The sequence below is a fragment of the Aplysia californica genome, unplaced genomic scaffold (genome assembly GCF_000002075.1).
Source record: "Aplysia californica isolate F4 #8 unplaced genomic scaffold, AplCal3.0 scaffold01598, whole genome shotgun sequence".
Lineage (NCBI taxonomy): Eukaryota > Metazoa > Mollusca > Gastropoda > Aplysiida > Aplysiidae > Aplysia > Aplysia californica.
The window spans coordinates 11,011-23,528 of NW_004798868.1; positions in this window are offsets into that span (position 1 = coordinate 11,011).

Below are 12,518 nucleotides of genomic sequence, written 5' to 3' on the forward strand. Positions count from 1 at the left end.
TGTAACTCATCTGTAATACATAGCAGCTGATCCCCATCTATTTTGTAACTCATCTGTAATACATAGCAGCTGATCCCCATGTATTTTGTAACTCATCTGTAATACATAGCAGCTGATCCCCATGTATTTTGTAACTCATCTGTAATACATAGCAGCTGATCCCCATGTATTTGGTAGGTTTTTCCCTAATAATTTTTTTGCTCATCCAGAATATTTTCAAACATTTTTAGCTCATCCCCAGTATTTTCTAGATTATCCTTATTATTATTTCTAGCTCATCCCTAGAATTTTCTAGCTTATCTCCAGTATTTTAAAAAATCTAATCTCTAATATTTTCCAGCTCATCCCCAGTTTTTTCTAGTTCATCTCAAGTAGTTTCTAGTTCATTCGTTATTTTTTCTAGCCCATCCCCAGTATTTTTCAGCCTATTACTAATATTTTCTAGCTCTCTACAGTTATTTCTAGATTATTTTTATTATTTTGTAGCTGATCCCCGGTATTTTTTTTAGCTCATCCCTAATATTTTGTAACGCATCCCCAGTAGTTTTTACCTCATTTGTAATATTTTCTAGCTCATCCCCAGTATTTTTTTTATTATTCATATTATTTTCAAGTTCATACCCAGGATTTCGTACCTCTCCCTTAATATTTTTCAGCTCCAATCCAGTATTTTTTAGCCCGTCCCTAATATTTTATAGCTCATCTTTAGTGTTTTCTAGATTATCCCTATTATTTTTAGCTCATCCTTAATATTTTGCAGCTCATCCCTAGTATTTTTAGCTCATCTTTAATATTTTATAGTTCATCCATATTATTTTTTAGCTCATCCCCAGTATTTTCTAGATGATCCCTAATGTTTTCCAGCTCACCCTTAGTATATTTTAGCTTATCCTCAGTATTTTCTAGGTCATCCCTAATATTTTCTCGATCATCTAGAATATTCCCCATCTCTTTTTAGCTTATCCATAGCATTTTCTAAATTATCCCTATTATTTTTAGCTCAGCTGTAATATTTTCTAGCTCATTCCCTGTATTTTCAAGATCATCCCTATTATTTTCTAGCTCTTCCCTAATATTTTATGTCTCATTCCCAGTATTTTTCTTAGCTTATCCCTAATAGTTGCGAACTCTCCCCAGTATGTTCTAGTTTATTTTTTTATTTATGTTATAGCTCATCCCCAGTATTTTTAACTCATTCCTAATGTTTTCAGCGTGTCCCCGGTATTTCCTAGCTCATTCCTAATATTTTCTATCAAATTCCCAGTATTTTAAAGCTCATACCTCATATTTTTTAACCGATTCCTAGTATTTTTCTAGGTCATCCCTATTATTTTCTAACTCATCCTGAATATTCCCCACTATTTTGTAGTTCATCCCCAGTATTTTCTAGATGACCCCTATAATTTTCTAGCTCATCCAGAATATTTCCCTTTATTCTTACAGCTCATCCCCTGTATTTTCTTTTCGATCCCTATAATTTTAGAATATCCTTAATAATTTCTAGCTCATGTACAGTATTTTTCAGCTCATCTCTAATATTTTCTAGCAATTCCCCAGTATTTTTTAGATGATCCCTATTATTTTTTAGATCATCCCCAGTAAAATGTTATCTTATTCCCAGTATTTTTTAGATGATCCCTATTATTTACTAGATCATCCCTAGCAATTTTTAGCTTATTCCCAGTATTTTCTAGATAGTTTCTAATATATTCTAGCTCATCCACAATATTCCCCATTATTTTTTTCGCTCATCCCAAATTATATCTAGATTATCCCTATTATTTTTAGCTTATCCCTATTGTTTTCTAGCTCATCATCAGTATTTTCTACATTATCCCTATTATTTTCTACATTATCCCTATTATTTTCTAGCTCATCCCTAATATTTTCTAGCTCATCCTCAGTAGTTTCTAGCTCATTTGTAACATTTTCTAGCTCAGCCCAAGTAACTTCTATACTATTTTTATTACTTGTAAGTTCATCCCCAGTATTTTCTACCTTATCCTTCATATTTTCAGGTCGAATCCAGTATTCTCTAGCTCGTCCCTACTATTTTCTAGCTCATCCTCAGTATTTTCTAGATTATCTCTATTATTTTTAGCTCATCTCTAATATTTTGTAGTTCATCTCCAGTATTTTTAGCTCATCCATAATATTTGATAGTTCATCCCCAGTATTTTCTAGATGATCCCAATTGTTTTTTTTAACTCATCCCTAATATATTTTAGCTTATCCTCAGTATTTTCTAGGTCATCCCTAATATTTTCTAGCTGATCCAGAATATTCCCCACCACTTTTTAGCTCAGCCCCAGTATTTTCAAGATTATCCCTATTTTCTTTCTAGCACATCCTTAATATTTTCTAGCTCATCCCCAGTATTTTCTACATGACCCCTATAATTTTCTAGCTCATCCAGAATATTTCCCTTTTTTCTTATAGCTCATCCCCAGTATTTTCTAAATTATCCCTATTATTTCTAGCACATCCTTAATAATTTTTAGCTCATCTGCAGTCTTTTTCAGTACTTCCCTAATATGTTCTATCTCATTCCCAGTAGTTTCTAGCGCATTCGTAATGTTATCTAGCTCATCCCCAGTATTTCACAGACTATCCCTATTATGTCTTACCTTATCCCTAGATTTGCTAGCTCTCTTAAGTATTTTATAAGTCATTATTTTTTTAAAATTTTCAGCTCATCCCCAGTATTTTTTTTAGCTCATCCCCAATATTGTCCAGCGTGTCCCCTGTGGGTTTTTTTTAGCTCGTCTCTAATATTTCTTAGCCCTTCCCCAGTATCTTCTAGGTCATCCCGTTTATTTTCTAGCTCATCCCAAATACTCCCTACTACTCTGTAGCTCATCCCCAGTATTTTTTAGATGATCCCTATTATTACTAGCACATCCTTAATCATTTTTAGCTTATCTCCTGTCTTTTTCAGCTCATCCGTAATATTTTTTAAGCTCATCCTTAATATTTTATAACTCATTCCCAGTATTTTTTTTAGATTATCCCTAATATTTTCTCACTCTCCCCAGTTTTGTCTTGATTCATTTTTAAATTATTATTTTTCTTCCATATTATTGGGGTTTTTTAGCTTCTCCCTAATATTTTTCAGCGCGTCCCCGGTGTTTTCTAGCTCATCCCTAATAAAACCATCCCCAATATTTTTTAAACTCGTCCTTAATATTTTGTAGCTCATCCCCAGTATTTTTTAGCTCGTACCAAATATTTTCTAGTCCATCCCCTGTATGTTCTACTTAATCACTATTATTTTCTTGATCATCCCTAATACTTTTTAGCTCATCCAGAATATTCCATAATATTTTTAAGCTGATCCCCTATATTTTCTAGATTATTCCTATTATTTCTAGCTTATCCCTATTGTTTTTATACTCATCCTCAGTATTCTTTAGCTTATCTCTACATTTTCTAGCTCTCCCCAGTATTTTTATCAATTATAATTTGTTTTTAGCTCATTCCCGGTATTTTTTTTTAGCTCATCCCCAATATTTTTCAGCGCGTCCCCGGTGGTTTTTTTAGCTTATCCCTAATATTTTTTTTACCCTTTCCCAGTATCTTCTTGGTCATCTCGTTTATTTTCTAGCTCATCCCAAATACTCCCCACTATTCTGCAGCTCATCCCCAGTATTTTCTAGATGATCCCTATTATTTTGGAGCTCATCCCCATAATTTTCTAGCTCATTCAGAACATTTCCAATCATTTTTTAGCTCATCCCCTGTATTTTTTTTAGATTGTCCCTATTATTTCTAGCACATTTTTAATAATTGTTAGTTCATCTCCTCTCTTTTTCAGCTCCTCTGTTATATTTTTTTGCTCATCCTTAATATTTTTAACTCATTCCCAGTATTTTTTGGATTATCTCTAATATTTTCTCACTCTTCCCAGTTTTGACTAGAAAATGTTTTAAATTATTATTTTCTCATCCATATTATTGTTTTTTAGCTTCTCCCTGAAATTTTCCAGCGCGTCCACGGTGTTTTCTAGCTCATCCCTAATATTTTTTAAACCATCCCCAGTATTTTTAACTCATCCTTAATATTTTCTTTTTTTTATATTTTTAACTCATCCCCAATATTCTTTTCAGCTCATCACTAATATTTTCCAGCGCATCCTCGGTGTTTTCTAGCCCATCCTTAATATTTTCAAAACCCATCACCAATATTTTTTAGCTCATCCCAAATATTTTCTAGTTCATCCCCAGTATTTTTTACATGTTCACTATTATTTTCTCACTCATCACTAATAATTTTTAGCTCATCCCCAGTATTTTCTAGATTATCCCTATTAATTCTATCTCATCCATAATACTTTATAGCTCATCCCCAGTATTTTCTAGATTATCCATATTATTTTTTTAGCTCATCCCTAGTATATTTTAGCTGATCCTCAGTATTTTGTAGGTCATCCCTAATGTTTTCTAGCTCATCCATAATATTCCACACCTCTTTTAAGCTCATCCCCAATGTTTTCTAGATTATCCTTATTATTTCTAGTTGATCACTTATATTTTCTAGCTCATCTGCAGTATTTTCTAGATGATCCCTATTATTTTCTAGCCTATCCCTTGTATTTCATAGCTCATTCCCAGTATTTTTCAGCTGATACCTAATATTTTCTAGCTCTCCCCAGTATTGTTAGATTTTTATTTTATTTTTCACTTTAAAGCTCATTAGCTCATCCCCAATATTATTTTGCTCTTCCCCAGTACTTTCTAGGTCACCCCTATTATTTTTTAGCTTATCCCAAATACTCCCCACTATTTTGTAGCTCATCCCCAGTATTTTCTAGATGATTCCTATTATTTTATAGCTCATCCCTATAATTTTCTAGGTCATCCAGAATATCTCCCATTATTTTTTAGCTCATCCAAAGTATTTTCTAGATTATCCCTATTATTTTCTAGCTCATCCCTCATATTTTCTAGCTTATCCTCAGTATTTTTAGCTCATCTCTAATATTTTGTAGCTCATCGCCAGTAGTTTCTAACTCATTCGTAATATTTTCTAGCTCATCCCCAGTACCTTTTATATAATTTTTTTTCTATTAATCCCCAGTATTTTCTAGCTCATCCCCAGTATTTTTACCTTATCATTAATATTTCCAGGTCGTCTCCAGTATTTTTTTTTAGCTCGCCCATATATTTTCCAGCTCATCTGTAATATTTTCTTGCTCATACCCAGTAATGTTTAACTCATCCCAAATATGTTTTAGCTCTCCCCATTATTTTCTAGCTCATCCCAAATATTTTCTAGCCCGTCCTCAGTATTCTCTTGATGATCCCTATTATTTTATAGCTCCTTTCTAGTATATTTTAGCTGATCCTCAGTATTTTGTAGGTCATCCCTTATATTTTTTAGCTCATCCAGGATAGTCCTCACCATTTTTCAGGTCATCCCCAGTATTTTCTAGATTATCCCTATTATATCAAGCTCATCCCTTACATTTTTACCTCATCCCCAGTATTATTTTAGTTCATCCTCTATATTTTGTAGTTCGTCCCCAGTATTTTCTTTTTTTTTTCCAGCTCATCCCCAGTATTTTCTAGCTCATCCCATATATTTTCTAGGTCGCCCCCAGTATTTTCTAGATTATCCCTATTATTTTGTAAGTCATCCCTAAAATGTTCTAGCTCATCCAGAATATTCCCCACTATATTTAGCTAATTCCCAGTTTTTTTCTAAATTATCCCTTATATTTCTAGCTCATCTATAGTACTTTCTAGCTTATACCCAGTATTTTTTAGTTCATCCATGATATTTTCCAGCTCATCTTCAATATTTTTTTAGATTAACCCTTTTATTTTCTAGCTCATCCCTAATATTTTCTAGCTCATCCCTAATATTTTCTAGCTCATCCCTAATATTTTCTAGCTCATCCCTAATATTTTGTAGCTCATCCCTAATATTTTGTAGCTCATCCCTAATATTTTGTAGCTCATCCCTAATATTTTGTAGCTCATTCCCAGTATATTTAGCTAATCCCAAATATTTTCTAGGCCATCCCCAGTATTTTCTACATAATCACTATTATTTTCTAGATCATCCCTAATACTTTTTAGCTCATCTAGAATATTCCATAATATTTTTAAGCTAATCCCCTATATTTTCTTGATTATTCCTATTATTTCTAGCTTATCCCTATTTTTTTAATACTCATCCTCAGTATTTTCTAGCTTATCTCCACTACTTTCTAGATTATCCCTATTATTTTCTACCTTATCCCTAAATTTTCTAGCTCTCCCCAGTATTTTACAGATTACTATTTTTTTTTTATTTTTAGCTCATCCCTAGTATTTTCTAGCTCATCACCTGTATCTTTTAGCTCATCCCAAATATTTTCTAGTCCATCCCCAGTATTTTTTACATGATCACTATTATTTTCTCACTCACCACTAGTAATTTTTAGTTTATCCCAAGTATTTTCTAGTTCATCCGTAAAATTTTCTAGCTTAACCCTTAGTATTTTCTACATTATCCCTATAATTTCTATCTCATCCATACTATTTTATCCACAGCATTTTTTTTACCTCATCCCTAATAATTTTTAGCTCATCCCCAGTATTTTCTAGATCATCCCTATTAAATATATCTCATCCGTAATACTTTATAGCTCATCCCCAGTATTTTCTAGATGATCCATATTATTTTTTTTAGCTCATCCCTTGTATATTTTAGCTGATCCTCAGTATTTTGTAGGTCATTCCTAATGTTTTCTAGCTCATCCATAATATTCCACACCTCTTTTAAGCTCACCCCCAATGTTTTCTAGATTATCCCTATTATTTCTAGTTGATCAGTTATATTTTGTAGCTAATCCGCAGTATTTTCTAGATGATCCCTATTATTTTTTAGCTTATCCCTTATATTTTATAACTCATCCCCAGTATTTTTCAGCTGATACCTAATATTTTCTAGCTCTCCCCAGTATTTTTCGATTAAAATTTTTTTTTTCAATTTATAGCTCATTAGCCCATCCCCAATATTATTTTGCCCTTCCCCAGTATTTTCTAGATGATCCCTATTATTTTATAGCTTATCCCTATAATTTTCTATGTCATTCCAGAATATCTCCCATTATTGTTTAGCTCATCCACAGTATTTTCTAGATTATCCCTATTATTTTCTAGCTCATCCCTCATATTTTCTAGCTCATCCTCAGTATTTTTAGCTCATCTCTAATATTTTGTACCTCACCCCCAGTAGTTTCTAACTCATTCGTAATATTTTCTAGCTCATCCCCGGTACCTTTTATATAATTTTTTATTTTTTATTTCTATTCATCTCCAATATTTTCTAGCTCATCCCCAGTATTTTTTCCTCATCATTAATATTTCCAGGTCGTCTCCAGTATTTTTTTTTAGCTCGCCCCTAATATTTTCCAGCTCATCCCTAATATTTTCTTGCTCATACCCAGTAATGTTTAACTCATCCCAAATATGTTTTAGCTCTCCCCAGTATTTTCTTGCTCATCCCAAATATTTTCTAGCCCGTCCCCAGTATTTTCTTGATGATCCCTATTATTTTCTAGCTCCTTTCTAGTATATTTTAGCTGATCCTCAGTATTTTGTAGGTCATCCCTTAAATTATTTAGCTCATCCAGGATATCCCTCACCATTTTTCAGGTCATCCCCAGCATTGTCTAGATTATCCCTATTATTTCTAGCTCATCCCTAATGGGTTTTTTTTTAGCTCATCCCCAGTATTTTCTAGACTATCCCTATTATTTTCTAGCTCATCCCTAATATTTTATAACGCATCAGGAGTATTTTTTTTTAGATTATCCTCAATATTTTCTCACTTTCCCCAGTTTGGTCTACATTTTTAAAAAATAAAAAATTTTCTCATCCATATTATTTTTCATAGCTCCTCCCAAACATTTTCCAGCGCGTCCCCGGTGTTTTTTTTAGCTCATTCCTAATATTTTTTTAACCCATCCCCAGTATTTATTAGCTCATCCCTAATATTTTCTAGCTCATTCCCAGTATTTTTTTTAGCACATCGCAAATATTTTCTAGTCCATCCCCAGTATTTTCTACATAATCACTATTCTTTTCTAGATCATCCCTAAAACTTTTTAGCTCATCCAGAATATTACATAGTATTTTTAATCTAATCCCCTATATTTTCTAGATTATTTCTATTATTTCTAGCTTATCCCTAATATTTTTATACTTATCCCCAGTATTTTCTGGCTCATCCACACTATTTTCTAGATTATCTCTATTATTTTCTACCTTTTCCCTAAATTTTCTAGCTCTCCCCAGTGTTTTATAGATTTTTTTCCAGCTCATCACCGGTATTATTTTTAGCTCATCCCCAATATTTTCCAACACGTCCTCAGTGTTTTTTAGCTCATTCCTAATATATTTGTGCCCTTCCCAGTATTTTTTAGGTCATCCCGTTTATTTTCTAGCTGATCCCAAATACTCCCCACTATTCTGTAGCTCATCCCCAGTATTTTCTAGATGATCCCTTTTATGTTGTAGCTCATCCCTATAATTCTCTAGCTCATCCAGAACATTTCCCAGTATTTTTTAGCTCATCCCCTGTATTTTCTAGATTATCCCTATTATTTCTAGCACGTCCTTATAATTTTTAGCACATCTCCTGTATTTTTCATCTCATCCGTACTATTTTCTAGCTCATCCTTAATATTTTATATCTCATCCCAAGTATTTATTAACTTATCCCTAATATTTTTATTTTTATTTTTGGTCATCGCCAATATTCTTTTTAGCTCATCCCTAATATTTTCCAGCACTCTGTGTTTTCTAGCTCATCCCTAATATCAAAACCCATCCCCAGTATTTTTTAGCTCATACTTAGTATTTTCTAGGTCATCCCTATTATTTTTAACACATCCCAAATATGTTCTAGTCTATTCCCAGTATTTTTTACATGATCACTATTATTTTCTCGCTCATCACTAGTAATTTTTAGCTTATCCCCAGTATTTTCTAGTTCATCCATGATATTTTCAAGCTCATCCTCAATATTTTTTAGATTAACCTTTTTATTTTCTAGCCCATCCCTAATAATTTTAGCTCATCCCCCGTATTTTCTTGGTCATACCTAATATTTTTAGCTCATCCAGATTATTCCCCATTGCTTCTTAGCTAGTCCCAAGTATTTTCTAGATAATGCCTATTTTTTCTAGCTCATCCCTAATTATTTCTAGCTTATCCCCAGTATTTTGTAGCTCATCCTAAATATTTTCTAGCTCACCCCCAGTGGTTTCTAAATTATTTTTATTATTTTCTAGCTCATCCTCATTATTTTCTAGCTCATCCCTGATATTTTCTAACCCGTCCCTAGTATTTTCTACATTATCCCTATTATTTTACTGCTCATGCCTAATACGTTTAAGTTGATCCCCACTATTTTCTAGGTCATCCCTAATTTTTTTTTTTACCCTTCCAGAATATTCCCCACTATTTTTTAGCTCATCCCTAGTATTTCTACCTCATCCCCAGTATTTTTTAAGTCATCCATATTATTTTCTAGGTTATCCCTAGTGCTTTTTTTTAGCTCATCCCTAATATTTTCTAGCTTTTCCTAAGTATTTTCTATCCCATTGCCAATGTTTTCTGCTGAATCCATGAATCCCTAATATTTTCCAGCTCATCCGTAATATTTCTAGCTCATCCAAAATATTTCCTAAATTATTCCTTTTTTTCTCTAGCTTATTCTCATTATTTTTTAAATTAATCCCTAATATTGTCCATGTCATCCCCATAATTTTCTAGCTCATCCGTAATATTTTCTAGCTCATCCCTAATATTTTTTAGCTCGTCCCCAGTGTTTTTCTAGCTCTATCCCCAGTAGTTTATAGCTTATACCCAGTATTTTCTTGCTCAACCCCAAATGTTTTTAAGTTCATCCCTAATACTTTCTGGCTCATCCCTAATATTTTTTAGCCCAACCCCAGTATTTTCTAGATTATCCCTGTTATTTTCTAGCTCATTCCTAATAATTTATTAGCTCATCCCCAGTATTTTTTAAAGGTCATCGCTAATGTTTTCTAACTAATACAGAATATTCCCCATTTATATTTTAGCTCTTCCTTAGTATTTTCTAGATTATCCCTAATATTTGTAGCTCATCCCTTATACCTTCTAGCTCATCCAAAGTAATATTTAGCTCATCCTTAATATTTTTTAGCTTATCCCCAATATTTTCTATATTGTCCCTTTTATTTTTAGCTCATATCTAATATTTCCTAGCTTATCCCGTGTATTTTTTAGATCACCCCTAATATTTTCTAGCTCATCCCCAGTATTTTCTAGATTATTCCTATTATTTTCTAGCTCATCCGGAATATTCCCCACTATTTTGTAACTCATCCCTAGTTTTTTCTAGATGATCCCTATTATTTTCTAGCTCATCCCTGATATTTTTATAGCTTATCCAGAACATGTTCCATTAATTTTTAGCCCTTCCCCAGTACTTTGTAGGTAATCCGTATAATTTTCTTGCTCATCCCTAACATTCCCCATTATTTTTTAACTCCTCCCCAGTGTTTTCTAGATTATCCCTATGATTTTTAGCACCTCCCTTATAATTTCTAGCTCATCCACAGTGTTTTTCAGCACATCCTTAATATTTCTCTAGCTTATCCCCAGTAGTTTCTAGCTCCTTTGTAATATTCCTTGCTCATCCCCAGTATTTTGTAGATTATTTATATATTTTTTTTAGCTCATCCCCGATATTTTCTACCTCATGCCAAGTATTTTCTAGCTCATTCATAATACTTTCCTGGTAGTCTCCGGTATTTTTTAGCTCGTCCCTAATATTTTCTAGATTATCACAGTTGTTTCTAGCTTATCCCTAATATTTTGGAACTCATCCCCAGTATTTTCTAGATTATCCCTTTTATTTTCTAAGTCTCCCCAGTGTTTTCTAGTTTATTTATTTATTTTTTTTTTAGTCCATACCCAGTATTTTTTTAGCTCATCTCCAGTTTTAAAAAAAACTCATAACTAATATTTTCTAGATCATCCTTAATATTATCTAGTTTATCACAAATAATCCCGACTAGCCCACCCCCCGTAATTTCTACATTATTCCTATCATTTTCTAGTTAATTCTTCATATTTTGTAACTCATACCCAGTATATTCTAGTTTATCCCCAGTCTTTTTTAGCTGATCCCTAATATTTTCTAGCATATCCCAAGTATTTTCTGCCTCATCCCTAATATTTTTCAGCCCATCCCAGGTATTTTATAGATTATCCCTACTGTTTTATTGTTCATCCCTATTTTTTTAGCTAATCCCTAGTATTTTATAAGTCAGACCTATTATTTTCTAGTTCAACCCGAATATTCCCCAATATGTTTTAGCTCATTCCCAGTATTTTTTAGATGATCCCTATTATTTTCTAGCTCATCCAAAGTATTTTCTAGACCAGCCCTAATATTTTTAGACCATCCCCTTCATTTTCTATATTTTCCCTATAATTTTCTAGCTCATTCCAAATAATTTTAACTTATCTCCAGTGTTTTCTAAGAAAACCCTAATATTTTCTAGCGCATCTAGAATATTCCCCTTATTTTTTTTAGCTCATTCCCAGTATTTTCTAGCTAATCTCTATTATTTCTAGCTCATCTGTAATATTTTCTAGCTCATCCCCAGTATTTTTCAGTTCATCCCTAATATTTTCTAGCTCATCCGTGGTATTTTCTAGCTCACCCCGTGTTTTCTATATTTTTCCTATCATTTTCTCGTTCATCCAAAATATTTTCTAGCTCATAACCAGTATTTTCTAGGTCATTCTAGCTTATCCCAAACAAACCCCACTATGTTTTTAGCTCTTTCCTAATGTTTTCTGGCTCATCTCTAATATTATATATCCTATTCCAAATGTTTCCAACCATATTTTTCTAGCGCACCCCCATTAGTTTATTCTTCATCCATAATATTTTCTAGCTCATCCGTATTAATTTCCCCAGTATTTTCCAGATAATTTCTATTATTGTCTAGCTCATCCCCGGTATTTTTTATCTAATCCCCAGTGTTTTTAGCTCATTCCTAATATTTTCTAACTCATCCCCAGTATATTCTACATTATTCTTATTATTTTCTAGCTTATCCCAAGTATTTTTTAGCTCAACCCCAGTACTTTTTAGCTCGCATCCGTTATTTTCTAGCTCATCTGTAATATGTTCTGACTTTCCCCCAGTATTTTCTAGCTCATCTCTATTATTTTCTAAATTATCCCTATTAGTTCTAACTCATCCAAATTTTTTTTTTACCTCATCCAATATATTTCCCATTATTTTTTTACCCTTCCCCATTACTTTCTAGATAATCCTTATTATTTTTTAGCTCATCCGCAATATTTTCCATTATTTTTTAGCTCATCCCCAGTATTTTCTAGATTATCTCTATTATTTCTAACACATCCTTAATAATTTCTAGCTCATCCTTAATATTTTCTAACTCATCCCCAGTATTTTATTCTACTCTATCTTATTATATTTTATTTTTTTATTCTGCC